Here is a 14,122-nt window from a genome sequence, read left to right on the forward strand (position 1 = left end):
CCACAATCACTTTATGCTGGTCAATAAATAACGTTATTTGATGTTCATTACAACGGGCGGAGGGAAGGGGGGCGAGAGCGGGAGGAAGTAGAGCTGCAGGCGGAGGGAAGGGGGGGTGAGAGATCTGGATGCACAAACAGGGTGGCAGAGGAAAAACGGCACAGACAAGACGATCCTCACCAGCAAACGCAGAGACTCTGGAGCGGCAGCAGGATCCACTCGCGCCAGCGTTGACCGCCGATGCAAAAAAAAAAAAAAATATGGCGGCCGCAAAGCTCCGAACAATTTCGGATTCGGGGGCGTGTTTTGGCGTTCTGAGTGACGGATGACTTCACAGGTGGAAAGAACGCTAAAAACACGCCCCGAATCAGAAAGAGACGGAGCTTTATTGGAGTGACGCCTGTCTCCTCCAAGGCTGGCCTCCGTTTAGGAAGCCAGCCAATGGAGGAGAGAGGCGGGTTCAAGCCCCCATACTCCAAATCATTAAATCTCCGACCGGAGGCTGCGCAAGCGCAGCCTTTAGGTCCTCAACCTAAAAAGAGCAGGGGGGTGAGTAGTGTATGGGAGGATTTTTAATGTAAGAACTTGGATAGAACAGAAAGCGAGTGAGTGAGAAGAGTCCAGAAGTGGCTATGCTTGCTAATAATATGAAGCCGATGGATGATCAAGTTTAACGTCTGTCCATGCAAGTAAAAACACAAAGAAACTGAAATTGATTAAAGTTGTATTGGTGTCACTCCTCCCCGAGCTACGCCCCCACTATCTAACCCCTCAGTAAGCAGAATGGGCACTGCTGTGGTAAGAGAAGCCCGGTCAGTGCGCTCCCCCATCCTCCATCCCTTGCCTCCCTGGAGACTGTTATTAATCCAATGATTAAACCTTTATTGACGGTAGCACCTGGTTTCTTCCCCAACGCGCTCCCACAAGACTCTCCATTCAGACACCCACAGAAAGGGAGGCAAAGAGAGAGGGAGAGGGGAGGACGATCATCTGATAACGTCAGACCGGCAGAGGCAGCCAGGAGGGTCAGTCGGTTCCGGACTGAGAAGATTCCTAACGGGGCCTGATACCAGCGGATCTGCCAGCTCAGAAGGACTGTCGCCGCTGCTGCATGCCACCATGCTGCAATACCTTCTGAAAACTCTGCTGCAGATTAATCTGTTCGCTGACTCCTTGAATGGGGAAAACTCAAACTTTCCTCGGTGCACGGGAGCCCCATCCACACAGAAGTGAGAGACGTCTGACTTCCGGTCTTTGCGACTACGTTTCACAAGGTGGGCGTGCTAGTGACTGCGCAGTATTTTTAAACAAATATTTGCAATGCAATAGGACTTGCATTAACCCGAGACGTATTGCATTACAAATGGCAGCTTCAGCATTTTAAAAAGCACCAACAGGAGTGTGAGGTGTGAGGAAGGGGCGAAAATACGGGGAGGGGCGGGGTGTGGGGGGGGGAGGGACACACAGGGCAGCAAATACTGTTCCAGTAAAGGGGATGATAGCCTCGGAAGGATCAAAATGACGACAGAGGCGTCAGAAGGCGGGACCAAGAAGCAAAACACCAATCACAATGCAGATTTTATGAAGAAAGCCAATCAAAAAATGGGCGGAAAGTGGGTGGAGCTCCCCCCACTATCGTGTTTACAGCATCTCTCAACGAGACAGCGCATGCGCTGCATAGTCCGAGACCTAATGAAGCACTTTTTGTAATTCTGAAGTACGATGGAACAAATATTTTAATAGGATCAAAACAAATCAGGACACTTTACTTGGTGATGCATAAACAATAAATTTTATTTATTTAAATAAATTTATGTGTCAGCACAACAGCTACCCAATAAAGGGTTTCCAGGCGCCGTGAGGAAACAGCAAAGAAACGGGGGAGAACTACTGGTTAAACAGCCAGCCGGTCTTCAGAGATTTACGGAACAAAAGAAGGTTGGATTGGGTACGGAGGGACAAAGGCAGAGCGTTCCATAAGACAGGACCCAAGTATGAGAAGGAGCGCCCTCCCATACGGGAGAGTCTGGTCTTAGGCACTTGAAATTTTGCGAGTGTGGAAGACCGGAGAGTCCGCGAATAGATGTAAAGATGTGCTCGGCGTTGTAAGTAGAGGGGAGAAACCAGATTTCAACATTTGTTTTATCAGTTAAACAGGATGTTGGAGCACATTTAGAGGCTATTTCAATGGAAAATGTGCTATCTGTCAAATGACAGTGCACTGTTGCACAATGTTTTACTTGCATCAAAACAATCCCTGCCTCATGTCCATTAAACCTAGGTGGGTTGCAATCGTTTGTCATTCTAAAAAAAGGGTTGTGGGTCTAAAAAGTTGGAGAAGCACCGCTCTATCTAGGTTATCATAGTGCCGTACAATACACAAGAATGATCATCTGTACAAAAGTGTTTACACATTTTCTGTTACAGGCATTTCTCAATATTTATAATATTGTATACCAGTCTTTCAAATTCACTTTTCTGCGTCATCCTTTCCTGGGTTGACTGTAAATGGAGTTATATGGTAGGACAGCTTTTGAGGAGTAGGTGGTTAGATATGCACGTATGTACAAATCAGTCCTTGTGCAGCCCCTATGTTATCATTAGATGACAAGTTGCCTAGCAGTTACCCGCTATTGTTGGGTAGTGTGGCTTCATGGTACACAGGTGGTGTTTTTGTTTTGGTGTCTGTTTTCCAACATGTGATATGTGTTGAGGTCTTTGCAGGTTTGAAGAATTGAGTTGGTCATATTCTTATTACCTCTCGTGTTCAAGGTGTCTTTGTATTAGTAAGGCTTTTACGCTCTTCTTAGCTTCTGATGGGTTTGAACGAATTTCCAGCGCGATGGAGTTGCAAAGTCTCTAAGCTTTCTGAGAAAAAGAGTGTATAAGATTTTTCTTTTTCAAATGTTGGTGGTTTCAGAAGCAGCGACTATGTGATCCGGAGTGTATTGCTTCTTCCTGATCTGGTCAGGTTTTTTTTAATAGGTATTTTGGGGAATGGGTATATCCGTGAAGACTCCTGTGTAATGCAGTCTGTTAGGAGGATATATCTTGCTTCAATGGGGATCCATTCAAGCCTTGAAAGAGTGGGAGTGAAGTAGTTGTATCATTTTTCACCTGAAACTGGCCTGGCCTCATTAAGTGTTGCTTTCATAGGGGTTTGGTGAGTTTTTGGAGCCCCAATTGGGTTCGCAATCCTATACTCCAGTCAGATATCACTATTGCTTTGATCACTTTTTGAATTTTCCTCTGGAGTGCGAGGGTTTGACCTTTTTTGAGGAGTTTGAGAATGTACAGCCACTTCTTGCTGTGGTGTTTGTGTGTGCAGATTTAGAAAATAGCCTGCGGCTAAACAAAAAGGATCCAGGGCGGAAGGAAGAGTATTTTAATGGGGTGCAGGATAGGCTCTCCCTGTTTAATTCAAAACCATACACAAGTATTTTATGTCCTATTTAATGAACCTTGTTTATGTTACTACATTGTGTCAATGTAAGGGAAAACACGTGACCCCGCTTAGTGTTTTTTGGGTGGTTTTTTTTTATACCCTCACCCACTTTAATAGTGGTATGCTTCATTATCTGGTCTCACCCCTGTCCCTATAAATCCGGGTGGGCTGAACCATATTCTAGGGAGCTCTTTCAATATCAATATGGGACCTGTACAGTAAGGATTATGTTACTTACCCTGCAAGTATCTGTTCTTGGCATATACAGCTGCAGATTCATGTGCTTTGCATACTCCTACCATCTAATGTTGGTTCCTAATGTGTGAAAGTTGTTTTTCTTCAAATAAGTATTTTCCAGGAGGTAAGAGGACGACTCCTTTCGGTGGTAATTCGCATAGGCATCGACTCCATGGTTAGATTGTTTTCCCGGCAGAGGGTGAGAATGGAGTAAGTAAGTGTAGTATAGAGATGTCCATGCGTATGTAACGTGAATAATAAGAACTACAACAAGGCATGTGCGCTGTAGATAGACATGCTTTGCATAGACTACAGAGCAGTATTTTCCCCGAAGAGATGGCTAACCAGTGGGTGTTGCAGTTGTTTGAAAAAGTGTTTTTAGCACTGCTTGCCCTACGTTCGCTTGTTGACGTGCTAATACATCCACACAATAGTGTTACATAAATGTGTGCGGTGTAGACCATGTAGCTGCCTTACATATGTCAGCTATGGGAATGTTGCCTAAAAAGACCATAGTTGTTCCTATTTTGCAAGTAGAATATGCTCTAGAAGGTATAGGGAGAAGGGAGCGGCGCTTGACCCTTTCTCCAGGCAGGTCGCTCCCGCCGCTGCACAGCTCCACAGACTGTGCCTGTGTTCCCACTCTCGCTGCTGCGAGTTCGAGCCGTCGGTATCCTGTGCCTGCTCTCTTGATTTTCCCTAGTTGCCAATTGCTGCTTGTCTGCATTTTTCTACTCTCTCCGCCTTTTTTGGCTCTTTTTTTCTCTATAGCCCTCTCTTTGCATTTTGGCCTTCTTGCCACTTCCCCTTCCCGTTGCTGCGTCCCCTGCGGCCTCGCCCCCCTCGCTCGCCCATTCGTCCCCGCACCCGCCTCCCAGCTGCTCTTCCCTCTTTCCTCCCCTTCTTAATGGCGGCTGCTGCGCGGGCGCACCAAAGGCGCGCCTAAGGGAAGCCCGTCTGCGCCCGTCCGCGCCTGGACCACGCCCATTGCCAGACCCCATGGACCCTGCGAGGGCTAAGATGCCAACATCCTTCATGAACTCAACGCCGGCCAATCATCCACCTCCTTCCAAACCACCCCGAAGCTCTCCCACGGACCCTTCTACTGCCGGAGCAGCAGCTTCACCAGCCACGAGCACCTGCATGTCTTGCCCCTCCCACCAGGCCAAGTCGCAACCATCTCAGATGCATACTACTCAAAACCTGCTCCGTCCACAAGCACGCCATCGAACTCTGGGACCTACTCGACTCATCCTCCTCAGACGTTGCCTTCCTGATGGAGACCTGGATGAACCCCCTCCTCGGAGCCAGACATTGCCATAGCCATCCCAGACGGCTACAAGATCACCCACAGGAACCGCACCAACAGACGGGGAGAAGGAAGAATCGCAATCGTCCACAGGAATACCCTCAGAATTTCGACCAGCTCCGAAGACACCCTTAGTGCAACCGAACACCTGTACTTCCAGATCCACATCGATCCCAACACCACCAGAGGAACCCTCGTCTACAGACCCCCCCGGGCCCCGTCCACAGCTCAGCGACTCGATCACTGAAGTCAGCTGCACACACGCCCTTGCATCCACAGACTACATGGTCTTCGGAGACCTGAACTTCCACCTTGAGAACGCCAACAGCAGCAACTTCACCACCCTGCTCTCCAACCTCGGACTCAAACAGCTCGTCACGACACCCACCCACTCCACCGAACACACGCTCTACCCCATCTTTTCCGCCAGCAACCACGTCACCTTCAGCGACACCACCGAACTCCATTGGACCGACCAATGCTGCATCCACTTCTCCTTTGAGAAACACACCACGCACAACCACCTGCAACGAATCCCCCACTGCAGCTGGAACAAGGTCACCGAAAACCAACTAATCACCACCTTCGCCAGAGACCCACCAACCGACCCCACTGACAGTCGCCCCAACCGCAGGCAATGGATCGACGACTGCGCCAACACTGTCGCCCAGATCAAGAAACCCTCTAACAGACGCACAGACAGAAGGGCCATCTGGTTCACCACCGGCCTCCAGGCATCCAAGTGGACCTGCCGAAGATTCGAGAAGAAGTGGCGCCACGAACAGACACCAGACAACCACGCAGCCCTGAAGAACGCCAGCCGCTATCACCACCAACTAATTTGAACCCCCAAAAGGACCATCTTCAAGGAACGCATTAACAACAATACGCACAACAGCAAAGGGCTATTCAACATCGTGAAGGAACTCTCCAACCCCAGGTCTAACGACATCCCGCCGTCGCAAGACATCTGTGATTCCCTAGTCAACGTCTTTCACTGCAAAGATCGCAGACATGAACGAAAGCTTCAACAACCAGACCCCCCCCTCCCTGCTGGCCGCCGACACCTCAGACTCAGCGCACCCCAGCCACCTGCTCTCCTGGAACCACGTCAATGACGACACCATCAAAATCATGAACACCATCAGCTCCGGCTCACCATTCGACCCCTGTGCTCACCAAATCTTCAACAAAGCGAGCTCCATCATCGCACCCCAACTCCGGAAGATCCTCAACAGCTCCTTCAAGACAGCCACCTTCCCAGGGAGTTGCAAACACACGAGATCAACGCTCTACTAAAGAAACCCAAGGCGGACCCAAAGGACCTCAAGAACTTCAGGCCCGCTTCCTTGAGGAGACCACCACCCGGGCCTGTCCCAATACGAATTCTGCAGCAACCACAGCACCGAAACCGCCCTCATCGCCGCGACCGTCGACATCAGGATCCTGCTGGGCAATAGCGAAACCGCGGCCTTTAGCCTCCTGGACCTCTCGGCTGCCTTAGACGCGGTCTGCCACCACACACCACACACTACGCACAACCCTCCACGACGCAGGGATCCACGACAGAGCCCTGGTCTGGATCACCTCCTTCCTCACCCGCAGAACCCAGAGAGTCTGTCTCCCTCCATTCCGATCTGAAGCCACTAAGATCACCTGCGGCGTACCCAAAGTCTCATCTCTCAGCCCGACCCTTTTTAACGTCTACATGGCACGGCTCGCCAACATCGTCCGATCGCACAACCTCAACAATGCCTCATACGCCAACGACACCCAGCTAATCCTCTCCCTCACCAAGGACCACACCACCGCCAAAACCATCCTCCACAAAGGAATGAAGGCCGTCGCCGAATGGATGAAGAACAGTCGCCTGAAGCTGAACTCAGACAAGACGGAGGTCCTCATCCTCGGCTCCACCCCCTCTGCCTGGGACGACCCCTGGTTGCCGGACACGCTGGGAGCTGCACCGACACCCAACGACCATGCATGCAACCTAGGGTTCATCCTGGACTCATCACGATCAATGACCCAGCAAGTCAACGCCGTTGTCTCCTGCTTCAACACCCTCGTATGCTTCACAAAATTTACGGATGGATCCCCACCGGAACCAGAAAAACTGTCACCCAGGCTCTCGTCAGCAGCAGGCTGGACTACGGCAACGCCCTCTATGAGGGAACCTAGTCTAAACTACAGAAAAGCATTCAACGCATACAGAACACCTCCGCACGCCTCATCCTCAACATCCCCCGCCACAGCCACATCACTGCCCACCTGAGAGACCTGCACTGGCTCCCCGTCAACAAGAGGATCACCTTCAAGCTCCTCACCGACGCACACAAAGCACTCCACAACGCCGGACCAGCATACCTCAACAAACTATTCACCTTCTTCAGCCCGAACAATCAGCTTTGCTCCGCTGACCTCGCCCTCGTTCCACGCATCCACCGAACAACCATGGGCAGCAGATCATTCTCCCACCTCGCCGCCAAGACATCGAACACCCTCCCCATCCACCTGCGACAGACCAAAGACCTGCGGACCTTCAGGAGACTTATCAAAACCTGGCTGTTCGAGCAGTAACAGTACCCCCCTCCACCTCCCCCTTAGCGCCTTGAGACCCTCACGGGTGAGTAGTGCACTCTACAAATGCTCTGATTAATTCATGGATAGTTCAAGTTCTTTTAGCTTTAACATAGCAAGTCTGAATACATTTAACAATCCACCTAGAAATACTGGATTTAAAGATAGGATTTCCTTTAGGAGGTGGAGCAAATGAAACAAAAAGTTGCTTTGTGAAAAACTTTTGTCCTTTCAATATTATGTAATAATGCTCTTTTGACATAAAATGTATGTAGATCTCTTTCTGCACAGGTAACAGCTGATTGGTTAATATGAAGAGCAGAGACCGCTTTTGGAAGGAATTTTGGTTTTGTGCGAAGAACCACTCGGTCTATGAAGTTGAAAGAAAGATTCTTCTAAGGTTCATGCCTGTAGCTCACGAACAGACTTTAGTGATCGGATAGCAATTAGAAAGGCAACTTTCCATGAAAGAAATTGTAATGAACAATTGTGCAAAGGTGCAAAGGGTGGACCCATAAGCCTTGCGAGAACAACGTTAAGAAACGCAGCTAATGCTGCAAGATGTAGGTGAATGGATGTGTAGGCCAAGCCAACTCGCTGTAGATGCAAAAGATAACAAATAATATTTTGTATAGATGCATCTAGCGGATCAATTGTGTTATTACAATATATAACACAAATGTTTTACACTTTGCTGCATAACATGCCCTAGTGGTGGGTCTTCTTGCTTCTTTAAGAATTGCCATGCAATCTGGTGATAGGTTTAAGTAGCCAAACTGACTTCAGGAGCCAAATTGCTAGGTTAAGTTCCTTGGGGTTTGGATATCTGATTTTCCATGGTTCTGTGTGAAAAAGTTTAAATAGTGTGGTGAACCATGGTTGGCGTGCCCATGTGGGAGCCACCAGAATCAGTGTGAGAGATGTCTGCCTGAGTTTCCAAACCAGAAAAGGAAGGAGAGAGAGAGGCGGAAAAGCGTAAGCTAATATCCCTAACCAGTTGATCCATAGGGCATTGCATTTGGGTAGAGGGTGCGAGGCGAAGTCTGTACATTTTGAGTTCTATGCTATGGCAAAGAGGTCCATTTGTGGAAATCCCCATTTTTGGAAGTACGGAAGGAGAACTTGTGAGCGACGTCTCATTTGTATACTTGTTGCCTCAATCTGCTAAGGAGGTCGGCAAAGTTTTTGTCTGTCCCTGGGACATGTTCCACCAATAGTCGGATTTTGTGGTGGATTGCCCAACGCCAAATGGTCTGAGAGAGGTGTGACAGCGATAGAGAGTGCCCACCCCCTGTTTTTGTACAAACTACATTGTTGTCATATTGTCTTCTTGGACTAGGACAACTTTTCTTATCAGATGAGGTAGAAACACTTGTAATGCTAGCTGAACTGTTTGCAGTTCTAGGTAGTTGATGTGATGGTTCTGTTGGGTGTTATTCCAAAGACCCTGAACTGTTAAATGTTGTAATTGTTCTCCCCACCCTGTGAGAGAGGAGTCTTGTGAGCAAGACTTGTGGGATAGGGTCGATAGAGGGCCGCCCTTTTGATAAAGTTTGTGTGTTCCACCACTGCAGAGAGTGAGGACTGCAGCCGTCTACCAACACAAGATCTGTTAGCTGACCCAGTTTAATTCCACTGATGTGGTAAGCATCCTTGTAGAGGACACATGTTTAGTCTCGCATGAGGCACTATGACAATGCATGATGCCATCATCACCAGTAACTGCATGAAAGTTCTGACTGGTAGGTAGTGGTGGTTTTGGAGTAACAATGTTTGGAAATTGTGAACCCTGGATGCAATGGGATATGCTAGAGCCATTGGAGTATTTAGAACGGCTCCAAGATATAGTTGTATGTGGGTGAGTTAAAGGTGGGATTTTTGTGCATTGACTCCAACCCCCAACTGATGTAGAAGGTTTACAGTAGTTTGTGTGTGTTGCACACATTCGGGATGTGTGTTGGCTTTAATGAGCCAATTGTCTAGGTATGGGAAGACATGGATTTGCTATCTTCGTAGATGTGCTGCTACCACTGCAAGGCATTTAGTGAACACTCCGGGTGCAGTTGTTACTCCGAATGGAAGTACTTTGAATTGATAATGATTTTGAGATATTTGCAACGTGCTGGGTAAATGGGTATATATATGAAAGTAAGCATCCTTTAAGTCTAGTGTTGAAAAAGTCACATTGCAGTAAAAGAGGAAGTACCTGTTGCAGTGTGACCATGTGAAAGTGTCAGAATGGCCTTAATGAACCATCCTCTTTAGGAATTAGGATGTATAGTGAATATACCTCTGATCCTTTTTGTTGTATTGGAACAAGTTCTATAACTTATTTTGTTAGAAGAGATTGTACTTCTTGTTTGAGCAAACGTAGGCAAGACAGTTTGTGAATATGAGATGGAATATTGGGAGGGTTGCTTGTGAGCTCCGGGCAATAACCATGTTGGATAATGTCCAACACCCATTTGTCTGATGTTGTTATTGATTGCTAAATGGGACGAAACTGCTGTAACCTTCCCCCTAACAGGTGATGAATGAACGGGGGAAGCAATAGCAAGTCCCTGCTTGTTAGTGGATGGAGAGGTGCATGTTGGTGTACCTTAACCTCTTCATTTAAAATCTATACCCACCCTTCTAGAATCCTCTAGAGGGGGATGATTGACTGTTTTATATGAAGATGTGTGTGTATCAAGGAGAGAGGTAGGGAGAGTAGTTTGACACTCTTGTTCCCCGGTCAATAATCAATAATCAAAAAAAAGAGTGTCTACAGGAAAGGCTAAGCCGTTCTCGGGAGCACAGAAAACAACCACACTGGGATGTTGAAGAAAGCCCTCACTCCCCACCTAGTGATGACATGCTTCATCATCGGGCCCCACCAAAGAGACCTAGTGTCTCTTTGGTGTGCTGCAACGCCAGGATTACTGCGGAGCGGGATAATGAGTTCAGGGCGTGTTGAGTGCAATTTAGACTAGTGAGTGATGAGGGTATTAAAATAGTCAGTAGTGTATCGGAGGTGAAAATTTTATTAAATGATCACTAAAGACAGAGATATTAAAATATGTGAGTAAACAGTCCACTTTAATTGAGTGGTGGGTTCCTATAGATTAGTCAACATGTTTCTTGCCATCGAAACGGTGTTAATTTACCCGGCAATTCATCAGGACTGTGTGTGGTAAACCCTGGCGGTATGGGCACGCTAAGGCCCACTCTTACCTAGGGGCGTGAGAGTGAAAATTAAATAAATGTGAAAAAAGTGCAAAAAAATTAGGAATGATTAAACTATTCCTAATTACTCCTGGTTTAGGAGGCTTCTACTTCTCGTTTCTGCACCTAGAAAGTAAGAGGACAGAGACACGCAAGTAGGACAGAACAAACACTTCGTATAGATCCTTGTTGTTACTATTTGTTACTGTAAATATCGTGCTCCAAAGGTGATAGTCATTCTAGCTGTGGTTGAATAGCGCTATGGTTAACACCACCTATTAGCCCCGGGTTCATATGAACTAGGAGAAGTGCGGTGTACTATTCGTGGTAAGGGCTAGCAGTGACTATGGATTAAAAAGGTGAAAATCTTCATAGAAGATCGTCAGCGAAGCGATCAATGTAAATGTCACAATGAGATCGCAATCAAGTTAAAATGTCTCACTTCATGGGTGTTGGGAATGGACACCATGGGTCTCAGGAGGGGGGTGGAAGCGTACTCGACACACCCTGTAACATAGCAATACGTAGGGAGAAAGAAAATGGCATAGAATCAATGCAATGCCCATTGGTAATATAAACAGGGAAGAAGACGAGGGAACAGGGGTAACCGAAACCATCGCGGCCAACAGAGCTTCCACAACCAGCCACCAAGATGGCCAGTGCCACTCCAGATGCCAACAATGGGTCATCAATTCCCATTCCACCAACCACCATACCCCATGATGGGCTGGAATCCAGGATTTTTTCCACCTCCCAACTTCCAACCCCATTATCGCCAGCCTTTTCTAGACCAGGGCAGGAGAGGAAGGGGAAAGAGAAGAGGCACAGGTCAATCACTGAACCATGTGTCATGGGAGGACAACGATGCAGTGAGCAATCACACCCGCAACAGGGAACAACAACCAGGGACGAGCGGAATCTGAGTCTTATAAATAATCTGTCGGACAAAGCCCTGTCCCCAATCGAAACCGCAGTCCTAGAAAGAGGCCTGGGCTTCGTACCAACCGCCCGCCCTGACAAATTTAAGCTACATTGTGAGCTTTCAGCTTTCTTCAGGAAACTTAAACTAAAAGCTTTCTTCGAGGGAAAGGAAGACCCTAATGAAGCGCTAAGAAAAGGTGACACTGGATTAAGACTGAACTCTACCTTTAATCCACCAATCCAGACAGTGCCAGCAGCTATTACTGCGTTCAAACAAGCAGTATTCCTGGACCTAGAAACCTACCAGGACACACCATCCTACAGCAATTTCAGCACAGAGGAATACCAAGCATTAAGATCCTTGCAAAATGACCCAAAGATCACGATAAAACCAGCAGACAAGGGCGGTGGATTGGTAATTCAAAATACAACTGATTATGAGAAGGCTTGTGAAGTTCTGTAGATAGTCATTCTAGCTGTGGTTGAATAGCGCTATCACCTTTGGAGCACGATATTTACAGTAACAAATAGCAACAACAAGGATCTATACTAAGTGTTTGTTCTGTCCTACTTGTGTGTCTCTGTCCTCTTAATTTCTAGGTGCAGAAACGATAAGTAGAAGCCTCCTAAACCAGGAGTAATTAGGAATAGTTTAATCATTCCTAATTTTTTTGCACTTTTTTCACATTTATTTAATTTTCACTCTCACGCCCCTAGGTAAGGGTGGGCCTTAGCGTGCCCATACCGCCAGGGTTTACCACACACAGTCCTGATGAATTGCCGGGTAAATTAACACCGTTTCGATGGCAAGAAACATGTTGACTAATCTATAGGAACCCACCACTCAATTAAAGTGGACTGTTTCCTCACATATTTTAATATCTGTCTTTAGTGATCATTTAATAAAATTTTCACCTCAGATACACTACTGACTATTTTAATACCCTCATCACTCACTAGTCTAAATTGCACTCAACACGCCCTGAACTCATTATCCCGCTCCGCAGTAATCCTGGCGTTGCAGCACACCAAAGAGACACTAGGTCTCTTTGGTGGGGCCCGATGATGAAGCATGTCATCACTAGGTGGTGAGTGAGGGCTTTCTTCAACATCCCAGTGTGGTTGTTTTCTGTGCTCCCGAGAACGGCTTAGCCTTTCCTGTAGACACTTTTTTTTGATTATTGATTATATGAAGATGTGCCAGCATCTGTGGTATTAGCAATGGAGCACGCGCTGTAAAATGAGCAACAAACGGAGACTGAAGTGCTCCCATCAATTTTGCCACTTCAATGTCCTTTTTCATCTTTTCAAGAGATTGGTCTACTTGAGGCCCTAAGAGGTGTTCCTTATTATTTATTTTAAACCAGAAATTCTGAGCCATGCATGTCTCCTAAACATAATGCTGGTGTGGGCTCCTCAAGCTGCAGTAACTGCAGCATCTAACGCACATCTGATAGTACAGGAATGAAAGTTGGCTCCAATTCCTCTATTTCCTGCCCCTTTTTCTTTTTTCTTCTGGGAGATATTGCAATAATTCTTCCATCTCGTCCCAGTGTGCCCTATCAAAACGAGCTAACAGGCCTTGTGTATTGGCTATGCGCCAATGGTTGGAAGATTGAGCAGCTAGTATTTTCCTTGAGGCATCTATTAGTTTTGATTCTTTATCTGGAGGTGGCGCCTCCCCTGAGGTTTGTGAATTTGCCCTATTATGGGCATTAGAGACCACTAAAGAATCAAAAAGCACCTGGCCCTTAATAAAAACTGGGTAAGATGGTGGGGGTTTATATTTTTGTCCACTCTAGGTGTTTGAATACGTGCTCTAACTGGATCCTTAAAAATATCGTCAGCATGCCTCATCATACCCTTTAACATCCCCAAGGACTGTGATATACTGTATGTGTTTCTTAAAGTTTCAAATAGGAAATACTCTTCTAGGTAAGTTGCTGCCTTGGTGATTAACTCCTTATATGTAGTATCATCAGGAGGGGGGAGGTTTAGCCATATATAGATGGTCTGTGTCTACAGGTGGGTATATGTGGTAGCCGTCCCATGGATTAGGAGGTGGCTGATCGTAAGTGTCATCATCATCTCCTAGATCCGAATTTGTGTTTGAAGAGCCTGGTGGTGTAATGTGTGGAGGGTCTGAGCTGGTATATTAGGTACTAGTGAAGAAGGAGGAGCCGTTTGAGGAGTGTTAATAGGACTAAGAGCATGACCCCGTAATCATACAGCTCTCATGGGTACCATGTCGAAATTTTCACCTAGTTTATGGGACAAGGTCTCCTTGTATCACCAAGTTGTTTGTGTGTGCAATCATTCTAAATTGTTTGTCAAGTGTGATCCCCTGTGTTGTGGTCTACTACTGTTGGTTGGCAGTCAAGAGCATTCAGTTGAGCAACACATTCTTGTATCAGAGTGGTGTTTGA

The 14,122-nt window shown here is 47.0% G+C and overlaps 1 protein-coding gene across 1 annotated transcript in view; it reads right to left on the bottom strand.

The window, feature by feature from the left end:
- PITRM1 (pitrilysin metallopeptidase 1) overlaps nucleotides 1-14,122 on the bottom strand; it is a 354,406-nt gene that overhangs the window by 254,215 nt on the left and 86,069 nt on the right. The window lies entirely within an intron of this gene.

This window comes from Lissotriton vulgaris, chromosome 10, assembly GCF_964263255.1.
Source record: "Lissotriton vulgaris chromosome 10, aLisVul1.2, whole genome shotgun sequence".
In the NCBI taxonomy this organism is placed as follows: Eukaryota; Metazoa; Chordata; class Amphibia; order Caudata; family Salamandridae; genus Lissotriton; species Lissotriton vulgaris.